Source organism: Sinocyclocheilus rhinocerous, unplaced genomic scaffold, assembly GCF_001515625.1.
Source record: "Sinocyclocheilus rhinocerous isolate Xijiao unplaced genomic scaffold, SAMN03320098_v1.1 scaffold1485, whole genome shotgun sequence".
Classification (NCBI taxonomy): domain Eukaryota; kingdom Metazoa; phylum Chordata; class Actinopteri; order Cypriniformes; family Cyprinidae; genus Sinocyclocheilus; species Sinocyclocheilus rhinocerous.
Genome location: NW_015628698.1, coordinates 127,307 through 150,217, shown reverse-complemented (window position 1 = coordinate 150,217; position 22,911 = coordinate 127,307). Strand labels below are relative to the sequence as shown.

At 35.4% G+C, this 22,911-nt stretch overlaps 1 protein-coding gene across 2 annotated transcripts in view; it reads right to left on the bottom strand.

Annotated features, from left to right (window-relative positions):
• The window catches only part of LOC107738306 (cytoplasmic protein NCK2-like), a 66,198-nt gene extending 44,389 nt beyond the window's left edge, over window positions 1-21,809 (bottom strand). For both annotated transcript variants that reach the window (XM_016550026.1, XM_016550027.1), the window contains exon 1: window positions 21,516-21,809. The gene's annotated coding sequence lies outside the window, so the exon portion shown is untranslated. The remainder of the gene's footprint in view (window positions 1-21,515) is intronic.
• Window positions 21,810-22,911: the final 1,102 nt, after the last annotated feature.

Sequence of the window (22,911 nt, the reverse complement as noted above, 5' to 3'; positions counted from 1 at the left end):
TAATGCTGTACAGTTGCTTTGACACAATCTGTATTGTTAAAAGCGCTATACAAATAAAGGTGACTTGACTTGACTTGACACAATATAGCACTCTACCTTGAACTGTGAAATATATAATGTGAAAACAAATTAAGAGTATGTTGCCATATGGCTACACCATGCGGTAGAGGGTTAAAAGATGAAAGAATTAGATAAAATTAAGCTGCAAGAGATGGAGAGAGTTTCACTGTCATTATCCATTTGGTTAGTCAAATCCCATGTGTGCTGTGGAGTATGTACTGAATAGCAGCCAAATTTTGCTTTAGAAGAGAGTGAGGGATAGATAAAGGAAAGATACTCAGAAAGATGCTTTTCAGTTGCCAGTGCTCTCAGATCCCATCTACATCTGCAGTACTCTCACACAAACACGAACCACACATCTAATAACACAGTAATCCAGCTCTTAGAGCCACCGTCTTCATCTCCATTGCTATTATTCTAAACATGAGCCGATTTAAGGCTCTCAATCTCTTTATCTCGTTTGTTATGACAGGAAGTACAGAAAGACTAAACAGGACTAGGGTTATAAGCTGGTTATTACATACAAAAAGTTCAGGAGCTGATACCAGCAGGTGAAATTTCAGAATTTGAGACAACTATTCCGATATCAGAGCAAACTAATACTATAAATATACTATAAATACTATAAAAACATATAATAAGAATACACTTTAATATAAAAACCTACAACAGGGTCAGTAAAATTGTTTAAGGCTGCATTTATTTGATCCAGAAAAAAAGTTTAAAAAAAAAACATTAATATATATATATATATATATCAGTACAAATTTTGTAATATTATTATAAATATTAAAAGGAGGGAAAAGTAATGTTTTGGGGAAAGGTGACGTTTTGAGCAATGTGGCTCTTCATCAGACAATGTAGAAGTATAAAGGTAGCAGTTTATAGTCATACCTGAGGCTTGTCTGATGAAGAGCCATATGGCTTGAAATGTCGCCTGTGGTGAGAACATGAAATAAAACATTTGTGTACTTTTGGAGCAGTGGTGTGCCAACTTTTCCCACTTTTTACTGTTTGCATTAGCTGAGCACCCTCACTGAGGTTTTTGTTGCCCGTCAGATGTGCATTTTTGTAAATAAATTAAATTATCAATTAAATCATCACTGCTTCTCAGGAACCAAAATAAATTAAGAGCAGTGTTTTTGTGTTTTTCTTGTTAATGTTGTTTGAGTAATTTAAAAAATCATAATAGACAGTAGCACCGTATTAAAGCTGAATTTACATGGCAAGGACCACTGTACAGATTGGATATTTGAATATCTATATACAGTATTGGATATCTATCTATCTAGGTCCTGTCTGGCTGCATTATCTCAAGACATAACCCACTGTGTTTACATTAATACCTCATCCAGAGAACTTTTGCTCAAGAATTGTGCAACAAGCACATTTGATCATTCATGCATACCTACTAATCAAAAATTAAGTTTTGATATATTTACGGTAGGACATTTACAAAATATCTTCATGGAACATGATCTTTACTTATTATCCTAATGATTTTTGGCATAAAAGACAAATTTATCATTTTGACCCATTCAATGTTTTTTTTTTTTGGCTATTGCTAAAAATATACCCAATCGACTTAAGACTGGTTTTGTGGTCCAGGGTCACATATGTGTTCATGCATGGCTGTGTTCAAAAATAGCCTCCGACCAGTCAGATAACACTGGAGTACTGAGACTACTAAAAGTACCAGTACTAACGCCCTGAGGACTAAACAGAACCAAAAATAAAGAATAAAACCAGAAGATGAGGAATAATGAAGCTTCTCGATCTGTGTATTGTGTCTCAAGTATGAAAAAGAGAGGTATTAAATGTGGTCTATTAAACACACATGGACAGGCGTGCTGTAAAACATTTGCTTTGTGCTTGTTATGGGCATGTCTGATAATAATTTGATAACAATAATTTGCATAAATGTTGCATTATGGGTTGTGCAGGAGATGAAGGATAGTGACTGGGGCAGTGAATGGATTTGTTGTGGATTTTTGGCAGTAGTGTTTAATTCTCACTGCAGCCGTGTGTGTGTGTGAGCGTGTTTATGTATGTTTGACCCCTTTATTCATATTCATGTATTTGTGTGTTTTAATGACTGTAACTTGTGTCTCTGGATACTCTTATTTTTTCAGCGCTCAGGCGGTCAAGTTGAACCATGTGACTGTACACTCTTGTAACCCAGTTTCTGGGAAAGCCTTGACCCTGAGGGGAAGAAGGGATCAAGAGAGAGGAAAACAGAGAAAGAAGGGGAAGAGTGAGGCCACACTGGCCAGCTGTGGCACACAGGAAGTCAGAAAAGTAACCTTAAAGTTATAGTTCACCCAAGAATGAAAATTCGGTCATGCTTTACTCACCCTTGACAACCCGTTTGACTTCCTTATTTCCATCAAACATGAAAGAAGATGTTCTGAAAAATGCTCAGGTTACTCTAAATGAAAGTGAATGAGGACTAGGCTGTCAAGCTGTTAAAACAGAAAAAGCTAGATAAAATACAAAAAAAAAGTAGTCCAAAAGACTTGTTTTGCATTACATTCTGAGTCTTCTGAAACCAATGTCTTTGTGCAAAAAACAGACTGAACATTAAAACATTATTAAATGAAAATATGCCCCTCTCAAAAACTAATTTGGGCATTGTGAATATTTTCAACTAATAGTGACTTTGTATGACTTTTTTAATTTTGTATGGCTTTAAAAGACTTGGAATATAGTGCACAAGTCATATGGGCCACTTTTACACTCCTGTTTGGAGTCAGTAAGATTTTTTTTCTTTATGTTTTTGATAGAAGTCTCTTATAAAAATATTAATTTCTTAAAAAAAAAAAAAAATTTGTATCCCAAGCTTTTGAACAGTGTATCGTAATTGTTTCATCTTTTTTAAGCTTGATATCCTCTGGTCACTGTGCTGTATATAAAAGAGCAGCATGAACATTCTTTAAAACATCTACTTTCTTGTCCCATGGAATAAAATAATCATATAAAATGATGACAACAATTTTCATTCTTGGGTGAACTATCCTAGGAGTAGAGAAAGAGAGAGATCAGCAAGTATATATTTGGCTCAGCACTGCAGTTTTCCTTGTTCGCAGAAAGGAAAATTTGACTCTACATCACGTAGAATGAATGGAAAAGGATGACAGCAAAAAGCATTTTCCCTGCTCTCCAATTTTCACTATTAACACTATAATTTTAACTACCAAGTGCAGCCTGTTCGCACAAACATAACAGATAAAGCAGAAGAAATTACCACTGGCAAGATCAATATCTTTGACAAACACAAGCTGGAGCGCTCTGGTTTGCCCTGACATATTATCACAGCTGAGGGGGGAGATACAGTAGATGAGGCTAAATACTGCATTTAAAGACCACAACAGCACATTTTAGGGTGAAAGAGTCACATGATCTGTAAGCTTCCTATTCTATTTCAAGTCTAATATGACAACATAATCACACTCTGAGGTTTCCTTCTCTAAAGTCTATTTCTTGACTTGGTTTGGTTTTCATATATCACACCCACAGACGTTTGCTAACCTGATGCATATAGGCACAATAAACTGGAAATGGTTTTTCAAAGCAGAAAGTCTAAATCTGATTGCTTGACATGTACAGGATTACAACACAACAAAGCCAAGTTTTGAAGTTCAACGACTACAGCAATGAGCACTTCAGAGGAGCAACTAAACGTAGTATTTGAAAAAGTGAAGTTCACAACAAAGAAACTTTAAAAACATTTTTGTCTGAGGCAATTTGTTGAATTTCCTGTAAAATAAAAAGTATTTTCCAATCTTTTGGATTACTTCTGTTTCATTCTGTTCTATTCTGTTTCAACAGTAAGTGATGTTTTAAAATCACGAGTACGATTTGATTTAATGGTCAGAAGCTATAGCCTACATGATTAGTAAAAATCGCAAGCATATACCTGTAAATAAAATTATATATATATATATACACACACACATAGTTTATTATTGCGTAATATAATTTTTAGGATTAGGCCTAACGATTTAAGGCATTCATTTGATGCAATTAACTTTTTTTTTTCATTTTTAATTAATTATGTATGCAACTGCAGTGTAAAAAGTGACTTTTTTCATAAGTAAACTCAAACCACACATTATTTAGCATTCCAAACTTTTGCTGTGTATGAAAATAGCCTTTGTGACATCAAAAGCCCTGATGCTTGTTTTAGTTGAGAAATCACTGGTCTCTGACAGTATCTATCTTAGTCTCTATCTCACCCTGTCTTTTTCTTCTCATCTCTTTCTGACTGCATAGTATCTCTCTGCCACTGTTCTCTTTCCAAATTCCCACGGTTTTAATGCACAAGGGATGAAAAATATGTTTCCCCAGTTTAATACTTGACTGCCAATTTGGTAGTTCAAACCGCAGATCCCATAATGTCCAGCTGCAGCGTCTTGGTGCCAAATGTCGTTCCCATCCTGATATATCATGCAGGTGCAGACAACATCCTCACAGTACTGTTGCAACAGGAAACTAAAAAGCTAACAAATTTGACTGACACCACAATACCATCCATAACGCTGGGGGTGGGGCACTTTAAAACTGTCACAACTGCACCAGAGGGAAAAGAACTGATGTGGAACTGAGACCATGCTGTACTTGGCATTCAGGTCACAAACAGCTATCAAGAATCAATTTTCTGTTTGTCTGCTGCCTCTAATGCTTCGTTGCATTCATAGTTGCATATGGGATATTGCTAACTGATATGAAGGCATTCCATTGCTTGAAGCTCAGATGACATATAAGGAAGCAGAAATGTTGATTTTGTTAGCTTCACAGTTGTTTCCCAGTCAACACAAGTCTCTTGGCAACCAAACTGCCAGGATAACTGGGCCCAATGAAATCAGTTTTATTCCCAAACTTCATTTTTTCAGTTTTAATGTTTCTGGATTTGTTTGTTTTTTTTGGTTACAGTAATCAAAAAGCATGGCTAATTAATAGAAATCATAAAACTTCTACAATTTAACAAGCATTAATTACATTTTTAGGGCACAATGAAAAAGGGAGGGTTTATTTCTTCCTGGATTCTGTGTGTTCAGTTTAAATTTTTTTGAATTCATAGATACCACGCACAAAGAGATCTTAGACAAAATCATACCTCTGCACATTAAACTCCACAAACAATCCTGTTTGTTTTTGCATCAACGATGAGTTGAAAAACAGGTTTGTCATTAACTATAAAAAGGTTTGTAAGAAAAAACACTGCATACAAAAGTATAAAGTCTGGACTCATTTTACAGATAGTGGCACAATATTTGTTTACTCTAAACTTGATTTGCATCTTTTGCTTCCAGTAAAACAGTAGTTGAAAAGTTATTATTAGTAGTTTACACAGGGGGGCACTGGTCTCTTATTAGTGGAATAACGAAAACAGTGAAAGTCTTCACTTTGTAAAGACACTCTGTCCCATAGTCCATGAAGTAACAAGCTATAGGAGATACAGTAAGTACATGCAAGAAAGTGAAAGGAAAAACATAACGGCACAAAAGTAAAAAGGACGGTGGAGCCGTTGACTGGTCTTGGCATCAGTACCTGGTTTACCTCTTTCTATTCTAGTCACTCACCTCCACAGCTTTGAAGTGAAGTTCCTCGGGAGTGTCTTGTTAAAATAAAACTCCCTTCATGTTCAACATTTCAAACCAACCAGTGAGCACCTTGCCTTCTCTCTCTCTATCACTGACTCGCTTGCTGATCAGTGTAAAAGTCCCCACCAAATGGAGTTTGTAACACTTAATTTATCTGCCACTGAATGCTTTTAATCCAAAACTACTAAATGCAAGGACATTCCAATGAAGCAATCTGGGGTGACATGCCTCACTTGAGGGCAAAATAGAGAAAGAGGATCGTAGTAAATCTACAATTCCTGCAAACGTTTGTCAATAAGTGAATGAATCACTCTCATTCTAAATCGCCTCTCCCTTTTGAAAACATGTGACTGCTTTTCAGTCTTTATAGAATGGCAATAGCATGAGATATAGTCGTTCTTGACCAAACTGAATACATTATGACAACTCAGTTGCGAAGGAGGATCTGTTGACCGACTTAATGTTGGTTCAGTTCGGCATGTGAATCAGTGTCCTTCACAACAAAGTGTGGAAGAATTACAAATGTGAAAAAATAAAAATAATGCAATTAAAACTTTTTCTTCTATAGTTGGATTAAAGTCATGTTCAAGAGGTCACAAAGTGTAAAAACGATAAATGATAATTCTGCTTTCATTTGTGTAAAAACACTTATAATGCTGAAACACTCCTTTTTTCTTTTTTTTTTTTGAGCGTCTTGACAGATTTTTTTGTTTGCTCATTTTTAGCACGCTGCCCACGAGGCTATCTTCGCCAACTTCTCTTAGCAGATTTGTCAGCAGCCAAATTTTAATAATCAGTGCTTCGGTCATCTGTTTGACTAAAGGATTCAATGACTCAATCAAAACACACACACCTACCAATGTAACAATGCAACCTACAGAAATGACCGAATCTGTGAATTAATCTTTTTGTGAAATGATTCAAAAGATTCAAATTCACTGGTATGAATGAGTCAAAATACCAACCAACATGGAAACTTTCATAATTTAGCAGTGTAATTAAGAATGTAAAAATTTGAATGATTTCAGGCACTTGTTCATTGTTTATGTCAGCTTCGTCAGCAGAATGTGTTCATGCATTGGAACTGACTGTCTTGTGCCTACATGGCAAATGGTGGCTTCCTCTAGGCAACAGCTTGTAAAGGACGAGTAAATTTGCTCATTTGAACAAATATGGCCCATTTCGGTGTATCTTCAAGAGGGAATCATTTGCAATTTTCCTGACATTTGCATAAAAGACAAGCTAAAGTGAACATTACAGCAACTACACTGAAAGAGACCAATCATGTCTTTGTTCAAATGTTTATCCCACATTTGACATTTTTAAGGTTCAAAACCATCTGCTGCCATTCACTTTTTTGAAGAACATCCATTCCCTCCTTAAATAAGAAGTTTGAAATTCATTTGGTGATTAATGTGCCATAATGATCCAGGGATTTCAGTAAATTTTAGCATAATTTTCTAGTTCCTCAGGAACGTCTAGAACCAACAGATGAAACAGACAATCCCATATGCTGCATTCAATGTCCTTTCTTCTGTCTCCTCTCAAAAAGCACTAAATGTTTAACTGACTCAAGATCATATATGGCATATGACTGCAGTCCAATCTGCACGCCTCTTTGCTCCCAGAGTGGGACAAAAGCAGACCAATAGCCCCAGGGCAGAACATGTTGCCTTCTAACTGTTGGTCACCAGAGCTCTCAAACATAGTAGAAAGCAATTGCTTTCTGAACACAAACAGACTAAGCGTGAATGTATGTGTGAGGCTGTGTGTCCACCAAAGGGTTTTTTTTCCCAAAGTTAGCGTATTTTTTCCAATTGTTTTCTATGGGAGCGCAGCATTTTTTTTTAAATGCCAGCAGCGTGACGAGCGCTGAGCAATCAGGCGTTTTTTTTTCTCTGCACTGAGAGTTAAAGAATGTTCAACTTTGAGTAAAATGCATCGCTCATCACTGTCACTTTATAGTCAGGCGTCCAATCACAGTAGAGGAGGGGCGGGACTAATATCACACTGACCAACTGTCACACATTCTGCTTGTACCAAAGACTATAGAATACCCAAGACGTGTCACTCGTATAGTTTTGAATAGGGGAAAATGCAACACTCAATATGGCCGCTCTATCAAAGGAAGCCCTGCCTTCTGAATATAAGAGCCAATCACTAATCATTAAAGTCATTGAGTCACTGCAGCTGTGTTAGAAGTCTCACTCAGTTGCTATAGAAACAGTCAGCATTCTGATACTAGGGATGTACGATTCCAGGTTTTTCGGAGTCGACTCCCGACTCCCACCATAGGAGTCAATGGAATCGACTCCTCGACTCCATTTAGCGTGACTGTCCAATTTAGCAGTGGCATTACCTTTAAATGTGCTATCAATGTTGAAAGCTTTTGCCGACACATTTTTATAGAGGGAAAAGTCACGAAAAACAGCCGTGGGGGATCGTGTCAGAATTAAATAAAAAAAGATGCATGACCCGTTTCACATACTCCATTTCCAGTTCGTATTTTTTTCCGTGCCCATGTTGAGCATTCACTCTGCACACCGATGCAGGCCGGCAATGTGTTCCGAGCGCAGCGATCATTTCCACACTGAGTCTATTTTTGCTGTGCTGCACAAGCTGAATTAGTGACAGCGAGCGCATCACGGGAAAAATGAACATGGATTGATATGAAATGTATTAATTACACCATAAATGCATATAATTAAAGTCTACTGTCTTTCACACATGGCTTTTTAGCTATAGGGGTAAAGCAAGGAAAAGTAGGCTACCCTTCACTTTTAGATAAACACAGCAAGATGGCACTCGTGGAGTTAGAAAAACAAAGTTCTTTATGACCAGCAGGATTAGCCTACTTGTAATTAGGATGTAAATGCAAAGAAAAGGCACGAGACAGCTGTTTCTGTCAATGGTAAGTTTTAATTTTAAATGTTTGTGATAACCTACTACTTTTAACGTAAGAAAAGTATAGACTTTAGGCTGTGTTTACATGTTTTGCCACTTGCTTGAGAATAAATCTATAGGCTACAGAAGTGAAATGCATTTAATAAAATATTGCGCTTAACCAATATGTCTATGAAAGATTGTATTACTGTGTAAAGATACTCACTATGCTGAGGAAAAAAAAAAAATTTGTAACAACGTTCGGATTTGGTATCAAAATATTGGTGGTAAACAGCCGTGGATCATTTTCTGCTGGCTAAAAATGCTTTGGTGGCCTAAGAATATAGAGTATCTGCATGAGTAAAGACTAAGTGTGTGAGTCAGAGATGTTGTGACTGTCGTCACAGCTCTCAGAGGGATGACTAAGAATAATACGTTTTAAAGTCTGTCAGAGGGCCACTGCAAAACACGGCCATCCATTTCAGCCAATGCCACCTTCCTACAATAAATTTTTACCATAAACACTGAAAGACAGTCAGATATTCAAACAAATTGTGGGCCTGATATTTAGAGCAGCACCTAATTTTTAATTCCTCAATCTTCACCCAACCAGCCCATATACAGGCCAACAAGGAGATGATGTTTAAAACAATAAATCACTAAAAAATAATTAGGCAGGTACTGATGATTGTGGTCCTATATTGGAGTGATATGTTCAATAATTGTTTTGCACTTTTCTTGAGCTGAGAGCTTATACTGTCACATGACAGTGGAAACTAGCTAATGCACTATATTTGCATCCAAACAGCAAGTTCAAGCCCTGGAGCTTTTGAATAATCCAAACATATACTGAAAGTGGTGCTTTAGGCAACAAACAACCAAAAATCACATCCTTTTTACATTGTTTAATACATCTTTCTCAATCAGCCTGATTACAGACACAAAAACAAGCAAAACTTATTTTTTTAGGCATTCCAGGCAAAATCTAAAAATGCTGTGTGTGTCTGTCTCTCTCTCTCTCTCTGTGTGTGTGTGTGTGTGTGTGTGTGTAGTGAGAGCTAATGGAAATGTTAAACTTTTAACATAACATTAATATTTAATGAAAAGTACCTAGTTTAAAAACTGTATAAATGTATACACTTAAACAAATGACTGTACCCTGCAAAAACAAATAACTGATAGTAAAAAAAAAACGAACAAACAAATAAATCTATTGACCAAAAACACAATATTTTGCCTTGTCCCACATTTGTGCAGCCCTATTACTGCATGATTATTACCCTGTCACCCAGTTGGTGTAAGAAAAATGGCCATAGGACAAAAAAGAAAACTGGTTAATTTTCTTTAAAGGGGTGTTATTATGCTTTTTCACTTTTTCAACTTTAGGCGGGCCTTCATTTGATACAGGAACTATACTGTTCATGCCAGACTGGGGAGAGAGGTGTTGTAATAATGTAAAATATGTGAAAAATAATGTGTTTTTCGAACAACCTAGTATGAGAGACTGTTCTAGTACACCCCCAAAACAAAATCAAGACTTTGTAAAAGAATTGTTGAACTTGATTGCATAATAGGACCCCTTTAACTGGGAAATATTTATCAATACTTTCAATCTATCAGTATTTCAGTAACTTGGCACTAATGTAGATGGCCAGATTTAGCTATCCTATTTAATTTATGCTTAATGGGCAACCATGTTACACATTCTGTCATAAATATTATTTTTATTATTATTATTATTATTATTATTTAACTTTACAAATGTATCCTATTTAATTATGTTTCTTCATAGAAAACCTGTATTTAGAACCAATTGTCTCAAATTTTGGTAATAAGATTGTTTATTTAGTTTATTAAGATATATATTTTTTTACTTTATCCTATTCATGAAAAGTGCCACCAAATATTAGACTCTATATTGATTGTCTGCTCAATATCACACTCACATCATTTTAGTTTAGTGCTTATGTGCCACACACACACACACGTTTGTTGCACACACATTCTGATGACAAAACATAGTTTGCAGGCTTCCTCCTACTCCTCCGTTTCCTGTGTGATCAGAAAAGACACACGGTTTCATTATTAAGAAAGCTAATAACAGAACAATTGAAAAGAGCAAGTCATACTGGAACTCAGAGGAGCAGTTGAGCACAGGTTTAAGCATGTTTGTTCTGCAGCTGAAATTGATCTTTTTACTCACACTGGGCTGGCAAGATATTACATTATGCTCTAAACGGTGATGAGATACTAGCCAAGAAACCCACTGGAAAATAAACCATTTAGAACAGGGAAAAATAACAACTGGCCTGAGATCATAGCACAAACTTAATATGTAGCATACACATGTAAACGTTTAAGAAACCATACAGCATGAGTCATGCAAGTATGAGTGTGACCCATGAACAAAATGGAAAATGGATAAAAAAAAGATGTATTACGCACAATAAGATTGCTATTTTACATCTAGTGAATCCTTAATGTGAGCTAATGAAGACATCAGCTGCCTAAAATAAGATACAGAAAGGAAGAGAAGAATGATTCAAGAGGGTAAGAATTATTCTTGCTCTAGTCTAGTCTAACACTTCACAAGTAGGTAAAAATAGAGCAACGCTGCCTGAGGGGGGAAATAGAGGGAAAAAAGAGGCTAGTCAAAAAAACTTCTGGAACTCTTCCAGTCACTGTGATGAGAACATCACACATCCATCAAGGTTCTTGCCTTTCACTGCCTGCTTCATTTTCATATCTTCATTCTCTCTACTTTGAGGAATTAAGACTTTGAGACAAAAAAAACAAAAAACATATTGATTCTGTTACTTCAGAACATAACAGTGACTGCAAACTTATTCAGAAGTCTTGGATTTGGAAGCATTTTTCTCATTCATTTTTTTCTTTGGATAAAAAAAAATAAATCAGAGAAAAAGCCAAAGGGAACAGGACAGTGTACTCAACATATGAGAAAATTCCCCACAATCCTGAAGCGAGAAATATGTACCAATCAGAGAAATCATTATTACCGTAAAAACAAGAACCATAGCAAAAGAACTCATCAGTGAACTACCACTACCAACATGATGTAATCAAATAAAAAGTGATAGCACAAAACTACTGATTTATAGACATTCACTATTTAGTGTAAAATGCAATATTTTGAACTTGATTGCAAATCTGTCAAAATTACGTTTATAGAGACTGATTTCACAACTTTATTCGCAATTCTTCATTGTAAGTGGGATTTTTCTGCTGAGCTTTTTGTTTTTTCATTTCATTTCTATGGTAATGGCATATTTCTTATTGGTAGATACAGTCGTGGTCAGAATTATTGGCACCCTTGGTAAATATGATCAAAGAAGGCTGTGAAAATAAATCTGCATTGTTAATCATTTAATCACATAAATCCAACCTTTCATTGGAGAATAAGAATTTAAAATGGGGGGTCTTCAGTTCACCACACTCATTTTCTATAGGGTTCAGGTCAGGGAACTGGAATGGCCATATCAGAAGCTTGGTTTTGTGCCCAGTGACCCATTTTTGTGTTGTTTTTAAGGTTTGTTTTTGGATTATTGTCCGGTTGGAAGAGCCAAACATGGCCATTATAAGATTTCTAACAGAGTCAGTCACTTTTTGATTTTTTATCTGTTGGTATTTGATAGAATCAAAGATGCCATGTATCTAAACAAGATGTCCAGGACCTCCAGCAGAAATATAGGCCCACAACATCAAAAATACAGCAGTATATTTCATTGTACACATGGGGTACTTTTTATCTTGAGTGTTTGTTGCTAAAAAGCAAATTTTTTAGTTACATCTGTCCATAGAAGCCAGTCCCATTTGAAGTTCCAGTCGTGTCTGATAACTGAATATGCTGGGGATTGTTTTTGGATGAGAGCATTTTCTTTTTTTTCTTTTTTATTTCTTGAAACCCTCCCAAACAACATGTGGTGTAGGTGCTGTTTGATTTATTTATTTTTTTAAGGTTTTCTGACCATGAGACTCAACTATTTTCTGCAATTCTCCAGCTGTGGTCCTTGGAGAGTCTTTAGCCACTCAAACTCTCCTTCTCACCGTGCATTAGGACGATATAGACGCACATTCTCTTCCAGGCAGATTTGTAACATTTTCTGTTGATTGGAAATTCTTAATTATTGCCCTGATGGTGGAAATGGGAATTTTCACTGCTCTAACTCTTTTCTTAAAGTCACTTTCATTTGTGAAGCTCAATTATCTTTTGCTGCACATCAGAAATATATTCTTTGGTTTTTCTCATTGTGATGGATGATTAAGGGAATTTGGCCTTTGTTTTCCCTCCTATTTATATTCCTGTGAAACAGGAAGCCATGGCTGGATAATTTCATGTTCATAATCACCCTGGTATGCTCAAAATTGTAAATATGAATGGGAATATACTTCACAGATATTTTACTCATAAGAATTTCTAGGGGTATTTGAGAAAAACATTTGTCGTCATAATAATATTTCCTCCCATTTTAAATTCTTATTCTCCAATGAAAGGTTAGATTTATGTTAATTTTTTAAATAAAAGATCAAAATGATTAACAATGCAGATTTATTTTCACAGCCTTCTTTGCTCATATTTACCAAGGGTGCCAATAATTCTGACCACGACTGTATAAGTCACAAAGTTGGATAGTGGACAATAAGTATTGCAGACACTGTAGTTCTTCTCTATTATACACATATTTTTCAAATGAAAGCTGAAATCACACTGTCTTAAGGGCTTCAACATATAAAAATAATTATATTTATACAAGACCGACTCTCTAACCATTAGCAAGAATAAAGTAGCCACTCATGTTTGGGAGTACTCAAGTATCTTATTATTTTTAATATTTGTTAAAAAAATTTTTAATTCATTTATTTAATTGTGTTGAATCCAGCTCTTCTATAAACAAACAAACAACGTTTCCCAGCAATCGTATCCTCCATTATCTACAAAAAAAGGGGGCTCAATTAAATGAAAATGGTCATAATTATTTGGTTAGGGACTGCTATGTCTAATGAGGCTTTTGCACCACTTTTTAATTATGATGTTTTTCACATGCTATTTTAGACAGTTACGATGTGTTACATCTGCTGTAGTATTACATAGAAAAAATATAAGTCTTGTCCTAGTTGAAATGATCATTTATGAAAAGCATATATTTCACTGACAATGGGGGAACTTGATTCATTTGAAAAGAGGCCACGTGAGAAATTGAGCCAGGACAGAAAAAGATGAATAGAAAACATTTATCAAAAAAGAAAACATTTCCGCTTTTAATAAACAAAAACAAAGGGAAGACGATGTCCATAGAGAAAGTGAGACAAGTAAAACTCATGAAAACTCATTGGTGAATTGATGCTTGTATAGTCTCAACATGCTGTTGCTACAGTCAGGACACAATTTATTTCACACATTCCTCAAAAACAAACAGATTCTTCAGACTTCCTGTAAATATTTACCACAACAGTATTACTACTATATCACCACTCAAAAATAATTTCTTAAAAAATATAATTTCTACATATGATGAATACTTTCAAAACTGTCTTCTGTTTAAATCTCCTCTTTTTTTTCTTTCAGTGTTCAAGGAGATCCAACATTAAAATGATAGCATCATTTTGACGGATCAGGCCCCTAGTACATTATCAAACTTTACCAAGAGAGGATGAGATATATTTGTAACTGAAAATTAGGTCCTTGCCTGCTTCACTGAAAGCAGCCAAGGTTATCTTACTTAATTAAGTCATTTAAAGAGTTAGCAGCCTGCCAACACTTCACACCCAAGAGGGAGTGGGAAAAGAGTGAGAGAGCCAGTCAAGTAGACAAGCTGTAATTTTGTTTGACAAGCCATTTTATGGTCAGACAGGAACTCTTTTTCAACCTCTTTGCTCATTTGTCTATCTTGCCGTCCTCATATCTGAAAGAAAGTCTTATTTAAAGCAAAAGTTTATTCTGAGCCATCTCTGGCTGAGTGGTCACACAAACACATTTCTAGATTGACAGCATCCAGCTGGGTGCAATACAGGTTAACTGAGCTGGTGACATCTCTAAAATGCAACAGAGGGGTGATGAAAATGTATCTTATAAAAAAAAAAAAGATCTACAAGTCGAGATAATTCAGGATGGAACCAAAACACTATACTTTTAAAGTAGGCCTAATTAAAACACTAGCCTAAATTTTAGAGTAATTAAAGGGATAGTTCACCCAAAAATGAAAATTTGATGTTTATCCGCTTACCCCCAGGGCATCCAAGACGTAGGTGACTTTGTTTCTTCAGTAGAACACAAATTATGATGAACTATCCCTTTAATTTATATTTATCCTCATTAAAGGGTTAGTTCACCCAAAAATGAAAATTAGGCTGCGTTTTACTCACCCCCAAGGCATCCTAGGTGTATATGACTTTCTTCTTTCAGACGAATCCAGTCGGAGTTATAATAAAAATAGTCTTTGATCTTTCAAGCTGTTTAGGATCAAAGATCAAAGACTATTAATAAAAATAGTCTTTGATCTTTCAAGCTGTTTTAGGGGAAGTCGTGGCCTAATGGTTAGAGAGTCGGATGTTAACAAACGTTGGTTTTTACGAGACTCACCGGCGCATGCGCAGCACTGACCTCGTACATCATGCTCCCGGAACTGCTTCTGTGTACAACTGTTGGCGCAAGCTACATTAAAGTGATTATTACGTTTTGAATATGGATATTTTTCTAACAAAAACGCATCGATTCGCTACAGAAGGCCTTTGTTCACCCCCCGGAGCAGTGTGAGACACTTTTTTTATGGATGGGCGATTTTTTTAAAGTGATTTTGGACTGAAGCAATGCAACACCTGCTGAGTGGCATTAAACAGCTTGAAAGATCAAAGACAATTTTTTATATAACTCCGACTGAATTCGTCTGAAAGAAGAAAGTCATATACACCTAGGATGCCTAATTTTCATTTTTGGGTGAACTAACCCTTTAAGCCCTAATTGAGCATTAAAATAAAAAATGAGATGTCATGTAAACTGTACAGAAAAAGAGGATTGATGAACCTTTCAAAATGAGGGTATTTTCACATCTAGTTTGGTTTAATTGATTAACAGTGCACAAACATTTAGACCAATGAGGGTACAATTTGTTCACGTGACTTCTTTTACATTTGTCATTGTTATATACTAAATGATTGGTATAATGAATTTTTATTACATTGTATTTAATTTGGTCCATTAAAAAATGCCTTAAATGTGAAGGCAAACAGAACTAACTAATTAAATAAATAAATAAATAAATAAAGTAAGTAAGCAAAAAAAGCAACATTGTAAATGTCCTGAACATACGGCAGTAAGAGATGGAAAGACAAGTTAAACAAGTAATGCAATGAAAAACGGCTCTCACCAGGCTGAGACTGTAACTGTTCTGACCTCAGACATATCTCTGCAGTAGTCTGTCTTCTTCCTACAACAGCTTATTATGAAATATGAGAAATGGTAAATGTAATCACCATGAGATTACATGAAATAAAACCACAGGATAATGTCTTGTCTATTAAACTAGACACGTCATCCAAGTTGCTATTACAAGGAAAACTGACAGCTATGACAAGAGTAGCCATATTTCACACACAAACACAGTTATATTAATATCTATATTAATCAATCAATTTATTCAGCTCACACTGCATGTTGACAGGCTGGATAGACTGTTGTTCCTGTAAACTGATGCACCACACACCATTTGAACTCATGGGAAACAAACCCAAATGACAAAACAGACAACTTTGAAAATCAGTATAGTATAAACTGACATTTAGTTAACGGAGACACCGACAGGCTTGCTCTCATAAATGGGACATCAAGATTCAAGAGTTGGTTCAAGACTCAATAACAGTGTCAATGCCAAAGAGAAAGGAACAAATCTAAAAAGAGAAAGGAAAAATCATGACGGCTTCATATGAAAAGTATAGTATACAGTATATCTGGCCATGATTCTGGGAACTACATGTAGGCTATGTCTCTAGCTGAGATTTAAAATCTCACATAAATCCTATAATTTGTAGAGAATAATACCACTTCCTCACATCAAATACAAACACGTGTGGTGGTTTGGTTAACCAACATTAAGATATTTTTAAGCAGCAGCTTGAAGAACCATAACAATTATGATTGTTTGTTTTTTAGAAAAATCATGTTAAAATGTAAGCATAACATTATGATACATCAGGCTTTTGAGAAACATTTATTTGTACATCTCTCAATCATTGTATTGCATTGCATTGCATGTTTTGACCCCACAATAAAAAAAAACTAGAGAGCTTTGATTATAAAACCAAGCATTTAAATATCATCTTAGTAAGATATTCGCTGAGAGAATTCTGTGTAAGTAGTCTGCTATACTATAAAGATCTCATTGACTTTACAAGCGATCAGAATTCCATCTTAAAAATATAAAGATAAAAATATAAAATGTTATAAATATCCTCAACTGCACCAAATTGTATGTTTGCTCAGGTTGGGCTTCTAAATTAATTTGGGATGTTTTCCCACTCCTTGAATATGAGCTCCATATTCTCTTATATCATACTACATGAGCCATAAAAAGCCTATATCAAATATGATAAAAAAAATAAAATTAAATCTGACTATTATTTCATATGTCAGGCTTTGCAGGGTTAAACAACTTTACTCCTAAAATGATATACAAGTTTTAATAGAATAATTCATGTAAGTGGTAAATTTATAAGCTTCACATTTCTGCTGTTTAATCCTTCAAAAAAGGGTCCCATTTACTTCCATTGTAAGTGCCTCGCCGTAGCCTCCAAAGAAACAGAGACTTGAGTCAAAATATTTTTTGTGGTAATCAACACGCCACAAATGCTGTCAATTGAGCTTAACTTGTACTAAAACCAGAAAATTCCTTTAAGCCCCTGTCATTAGATAATATTGCTACAGGGCAGGATTAATCACATGGGTAATTGGGCGCATATTCAGGGGCACAATGTCCACCGGACACCATGCAGGGTTGAATAAATATTTTCAAATAGTGGGAAATGAGGCAAAATAGCCTTGAATATCCATTTTATAACATAATTTATAACATGCGCTGCCAGTCATGTTGGAACAGAGGATCATGCACATTACATGAAGTCAGAACACACACACACAATGTATCTGCCACAGTCGTCAATTTAACATTAGCATGAGATCAGAAAAAGTGCATCAACAATCCTTTCCTCCTTTGTTTCCTTAATGCTGTCTAATATTTTGAGCGGCACAAAAAGTGCCCAAAGTTAGTACCTTTCTCAAGGTCTTTACTGAGATCAGAGCTCAGCAGGGGCTTATTCTGGAGATCCAGAGTTTTAATAATGCCCTGTCAGAAACAATGAGTCGGAACTCATGTAATTTGTCCTCCTCATGGTAACTTTTAACAGAGCCTATTTTTGGAGGGCTTCATACTTTTTCCTGGCACCGATGACAAGCTGTGCACTGATGAAATATTGAGATGCTACATTTTCCCAGACTGTTAATAAAATATGCATCATCCACGCTGAGCTGCAAATTTCCCTGTTCCTGCGCTGCATGGGGGAAAGGATAAGCCAGTAAAGAAAAAAATGTCTTAATGACGACAAAATGTATAGTTTACAATGTACACTAAACGCCTTGATATTATTCATATTCTACTGCACTGAGTAATTTAATTCCAGGTCAAAAATTCTCAGGGATCAGACCATCATAACTGCTCAATAAGGTCAATAAGGCTCTGAGATCAATCTGAGATAAATAAGGCGCTGAAATGCTGATCAGCAATTAAACTCCCAATGGGGCAAGATTCCAGAGTTCAAACCTGGAGAGAGGATGTTATTTTTTGGCAGAGCTGACCCCTACAGAGACAAGAAACAGCCATAAGCACATCAGGAGAGCATTTTCACATACTCCTTTGACCGAAGGAGATTCTGACAGATGACTTCAGTATTTACATTGGTGCATATGGGTCTGAGACTCAGTTCATTTAAATCACATAAAGCCTAAGTGCACAAATGTAGGCATCTAAATTATCAATATGATCAAAAGACTGCTGAAAACTAGTTGTACACAATATACTACATGCTTCCTGTCATTTAATTGATAGATTAAACTTTTTAAGAAAGTAAAAATCGCTTTGGATAAAAGCGTCTGCTAAATGACTAAAAGTAAAGTAAAAGTCAAGTAAAAAACCTTCTAGTATAATGCTAAAAACATCCCCCTTCAGGTTGTGGTTCATGTCTTTTTGCTGCAAAATCATGATTTTTACTGATTTTTATAAAGTAAACACAAGAATAACTTAAAGTTGTAATATTTCAAGATTAATTCTAACTCCCTATGTTGAAAAAAATAATGTTTAATCTGAAAAAAAAAAATCATCAATGTTTGAAAAGATTTGGGGCAAACTTATTGAATATATGAATAATTTGGATGTTACATTGACTGAAAATGCTGATGTGATAATGTAAACCTTCTTTACCTTAACCTATTTATTTATTATTATTATTTTTTTCTCTCTCTTATTTTACACATCAGCTCAATCCCTTCCAATAACGTAAATTTAAGTGTTCTGTCTAGTGAGGGGTGGAAGGGTGATTAAAAAAGTGTACTTGTATACTGAACTGATTCTGTAAATTGTTGATGTGAAAAAAAATTAATTGATAAAAAAAAAAGATAAATTCTTACTGGATTGAAGCAACTTATATTTAGCTACTTGCTTATTCATACATCACTTTTTAGAAAAATCATGTTAAAATGTGAGTATCAAATATGATACAACAGGCTTTTGATGAACGTTTATTTGTACATCTCTCAATCAGCTTTACACTACAGAGCTTTGATCAAAACTAATCATTTTTCTTATTATCATATCTTATTAAGACATATTATAAGGAGATATAGAGTGACAACTGATATTTCGGTGCATTTTAGGCAAGCATTCTGCAATACCATTATTACAAGCTATCAAAATGTTATCTTAATTAATGTTAATCTTAGTTTTTGGCCATATAAATATCAGCAACTGCACCAATCTGCATATTTTTGCATACTTTGGGCCTCTGAATAAAAAGTTGTACGAGTATGAGCTTCATATTCTCATACTATATGAGCCATAAAAGCCTTTTGACTAAAGGTTCAATAAATGGTTCCATTTTAAAAAAAAAAAGATTTTTCTGATTATTATTTTATATGTTAGGCTTTACAGGGTAAATGTACCATTGCAAATGATACTGCTAAGAGCCTAATTCACTTGCTTAAGGGATCCAAATACAAAAAAAAAAAAACACTTCTCTAATACATGAGAAGCACTTTAAACTATGACATTTTCACACATCTGAATGAATTTAAATACAGCTTAAATCTCATCTCTCTTTGAGAGGGCTGGCAGTATCCTATACGGCATCTGACTCTGATGTCGTGTGAGAGAAGGTAAATCTGATCCCCTAAAAAGACGTAGCTGACCAATTTAGCACACTCACCATATGATATTGACATAATGCATGTATAACCAACCGGATTTCCACTATCGACTGCAGCCCACAAATAAAAAAAATGCCAAGGGAAACGGCGCCAGTTCATTATGCTTGACCTGTTCTTAGCAAATGAGAGAATTACGGGATTCAGAAAATGGTCCAATTCTGTTATCTCTGGCATGCACACTGTCTAGAACGTTGCAGAAAGAGCCAAGGATGCTCCCTTTCCACAGAAATACCACAGGAGGGTAGAAGGCGGAGTAACAGACACTGAAGAGAAAGACAGACAGAGATTATGGACCGATGCTGCAATCCAATATTGAAAATTTTCTACTTTAACTGTTAGATCTACTGATCAATAACTTTTGGTTGGTCCCTAAACAACAACAACACCATGCAGGCAACAGCATTAACACAACAGTATGATCGACAGGGAACAATGGTGTTTGAGGTAAATTATTTTAATATCTTACTGTGTTGTTTACATGAATAGTTTAACTTTAACGGCCATTCACCCAAACATAGAAGTCATCATTTACCCACCCTTGTGTTCCATTCTTCTGTTGAACACATTTTTTCATAAAGTCAAAGTCATTGGGGTCCAAACATGTTTGAGCCACAATGGTCTTGCAATGTCATCTTTTATGTTCCACAGAAGAAATGCAAACAGGTTTGAAATAATGGTGAAAGCGACAACAGAATTTTTGTTAAGGGGCGAACAGTTCCTTTAAGCATGAATTATTTTTATACTTTTATAATTATTTTAAGCTTGACATTGACAATTTAATGACATCGTTTTGTAAGACTAAATACATCATTGAATTTTAATAGTTTAGGCCATGCTGTAAATGTATGCAACCTTTATAACCAAACAGGTTAAGCCAAAATATCATTGAAATACTTATAATAATCTATTTGTTTTATTGATGTACCATAATAATTAGGCCTGCCTGGTTATAATAAATAAATAAATATCGTAGTATTGTCCACTTAATATCAGACACATATTAAAAAATAACTGCTCCTTATAAAAATTCACTTTATTTTATAGTAATAAATAATAATAATAATAATAATAATTGCAACTGTGCCATGTGGTGTTGCACAGTGACACATAAAAACAAACAATAACAATATCGTAAAAAAAAAGTCAGCTGTTTGCGGTACCATATCAACAGCTCTGCGCTCTGATTCGCAAAGAAAGATTCGAAGACTCGATTCTTATTGCCCTCGCTGCTATTGTATTGGTGTGGGCACACAAAAGCTTCATTCAGTATTTAACCAGCAGCACATTTAGAAGACAAAATCACTGTGTGTGACTCCACGAGTCTTATGTGGGGTTATAAGCGATTTAAAAAGGCTTTCGCTTCTCAGTTAGACTTTCTCTCGAAACGTCTATTAGTGAACCACGAAACACCGAATAACGTTACACCTCCCGTGAAGCTGCCACAAAACCTCACGCACCAAGTTTACGCGCTCGCTGTTGTTTACCTTTACAGGTTGACTCTCGACAGTTTGGGGGAAACGAAGGGATGTGGATGGAAACGGCTTTTATCCCGATTAGCCTCGGCGTGGGTGCATGCAGAAGAGATGGAAAATCCCGTTCAGCGTGCTTTTCGTTGTCCTCCCAGTGCTTCGTTCGCAGGCCCCATAGGAACTCCACCGCAGCGCTCTCGCGCTCTCTCTCTGCCGCTCAACCCAGTGCTCGATGACGTCACCGCTGTCAGGGCTGGACTGACTGCCCCGGGCGAGCACTGTTCCTGACTCAAAGCGAAAGGCAATGTACAAGATCGCCATGTATTGTCAACTTAATTGTTTGCAATTTGTTTCTGTTTCCTAAAAAAAAAAAGGAAAAATGAGAACCCACCCAGACTCTCAAACAACCCAGGGACCCCCAGTATATAAAAACTACTTTTTCTTGGTTTACACTTTATAATAACTTTCATAACTAACATTGCGTAGCTGATAAAAAAGTTAGGATTTAGTTAACAGTTTAAAGGGGTCATATGATGCTTTTTTAAAGATCATTATTTTGTGTATTTGGTGTAACAGAAGCTTCAACATTAACTGCGGTTACTGAAACCACGCCTTCTTTCTTTGCGTGCACATTTGGGCCGCATTATGCTAATATTTCCACATAGTGAGGTAGATATGTGGGGGCGTGTTAGAACGAGCAGTTTTAGGGGGGAGTGGCAGAGTCTTAACTTTGATAAAGAATATCTCTTTGGTTTTGAGACTTTAGTCTTTGCAACTTTAGAGATCTTATCTATGCACAAAACACTCCAAAGAGAAAGGACAACTTGAAATCGCATCATATGACCCCTTTTAATTGACAGAATTGTAAGTGTACTAAGAATTTAAGTGCACTCTAACAGACCACAGAGTTTTACAGACCCTGAAATGTTATAATCATGGAAAGTGGCAGATGTATGCCTAAAACTGAAATAAATATGAGGGTCCAAAAGACTGAAATATGAGAAATATGCATGTGAGAATGTTATCATGGCAATCATATGACATATTATATTAATAATTTTGAGATTCTTAATACTGTTTCAAAAATAAATGCCATGTTACACTACAGAATCAGTTTTTCCTCTCTTTCTGTATGCTATTTGATAATTTTAAAAAACTTTTCATTCATGTGTTTGTTCATTTACATTTTAAAGGCTTAATTTATATTGTAAACACAAAACCAAAACTGTGTTCAGGAATTGTTTAAAATCTTATTACTCTTTTTACCTGAATATTTCTGATTACACAAGTATTGTATTACAAAGTTCTTAGACGTTGTTCTAAAAATATGATTCATGTAAAAGGCAATGATCTATTGTTTTTAATCTCAGTGTGTAATGAGTGTTCAGTGCATCTGTATGCATTTGATAGC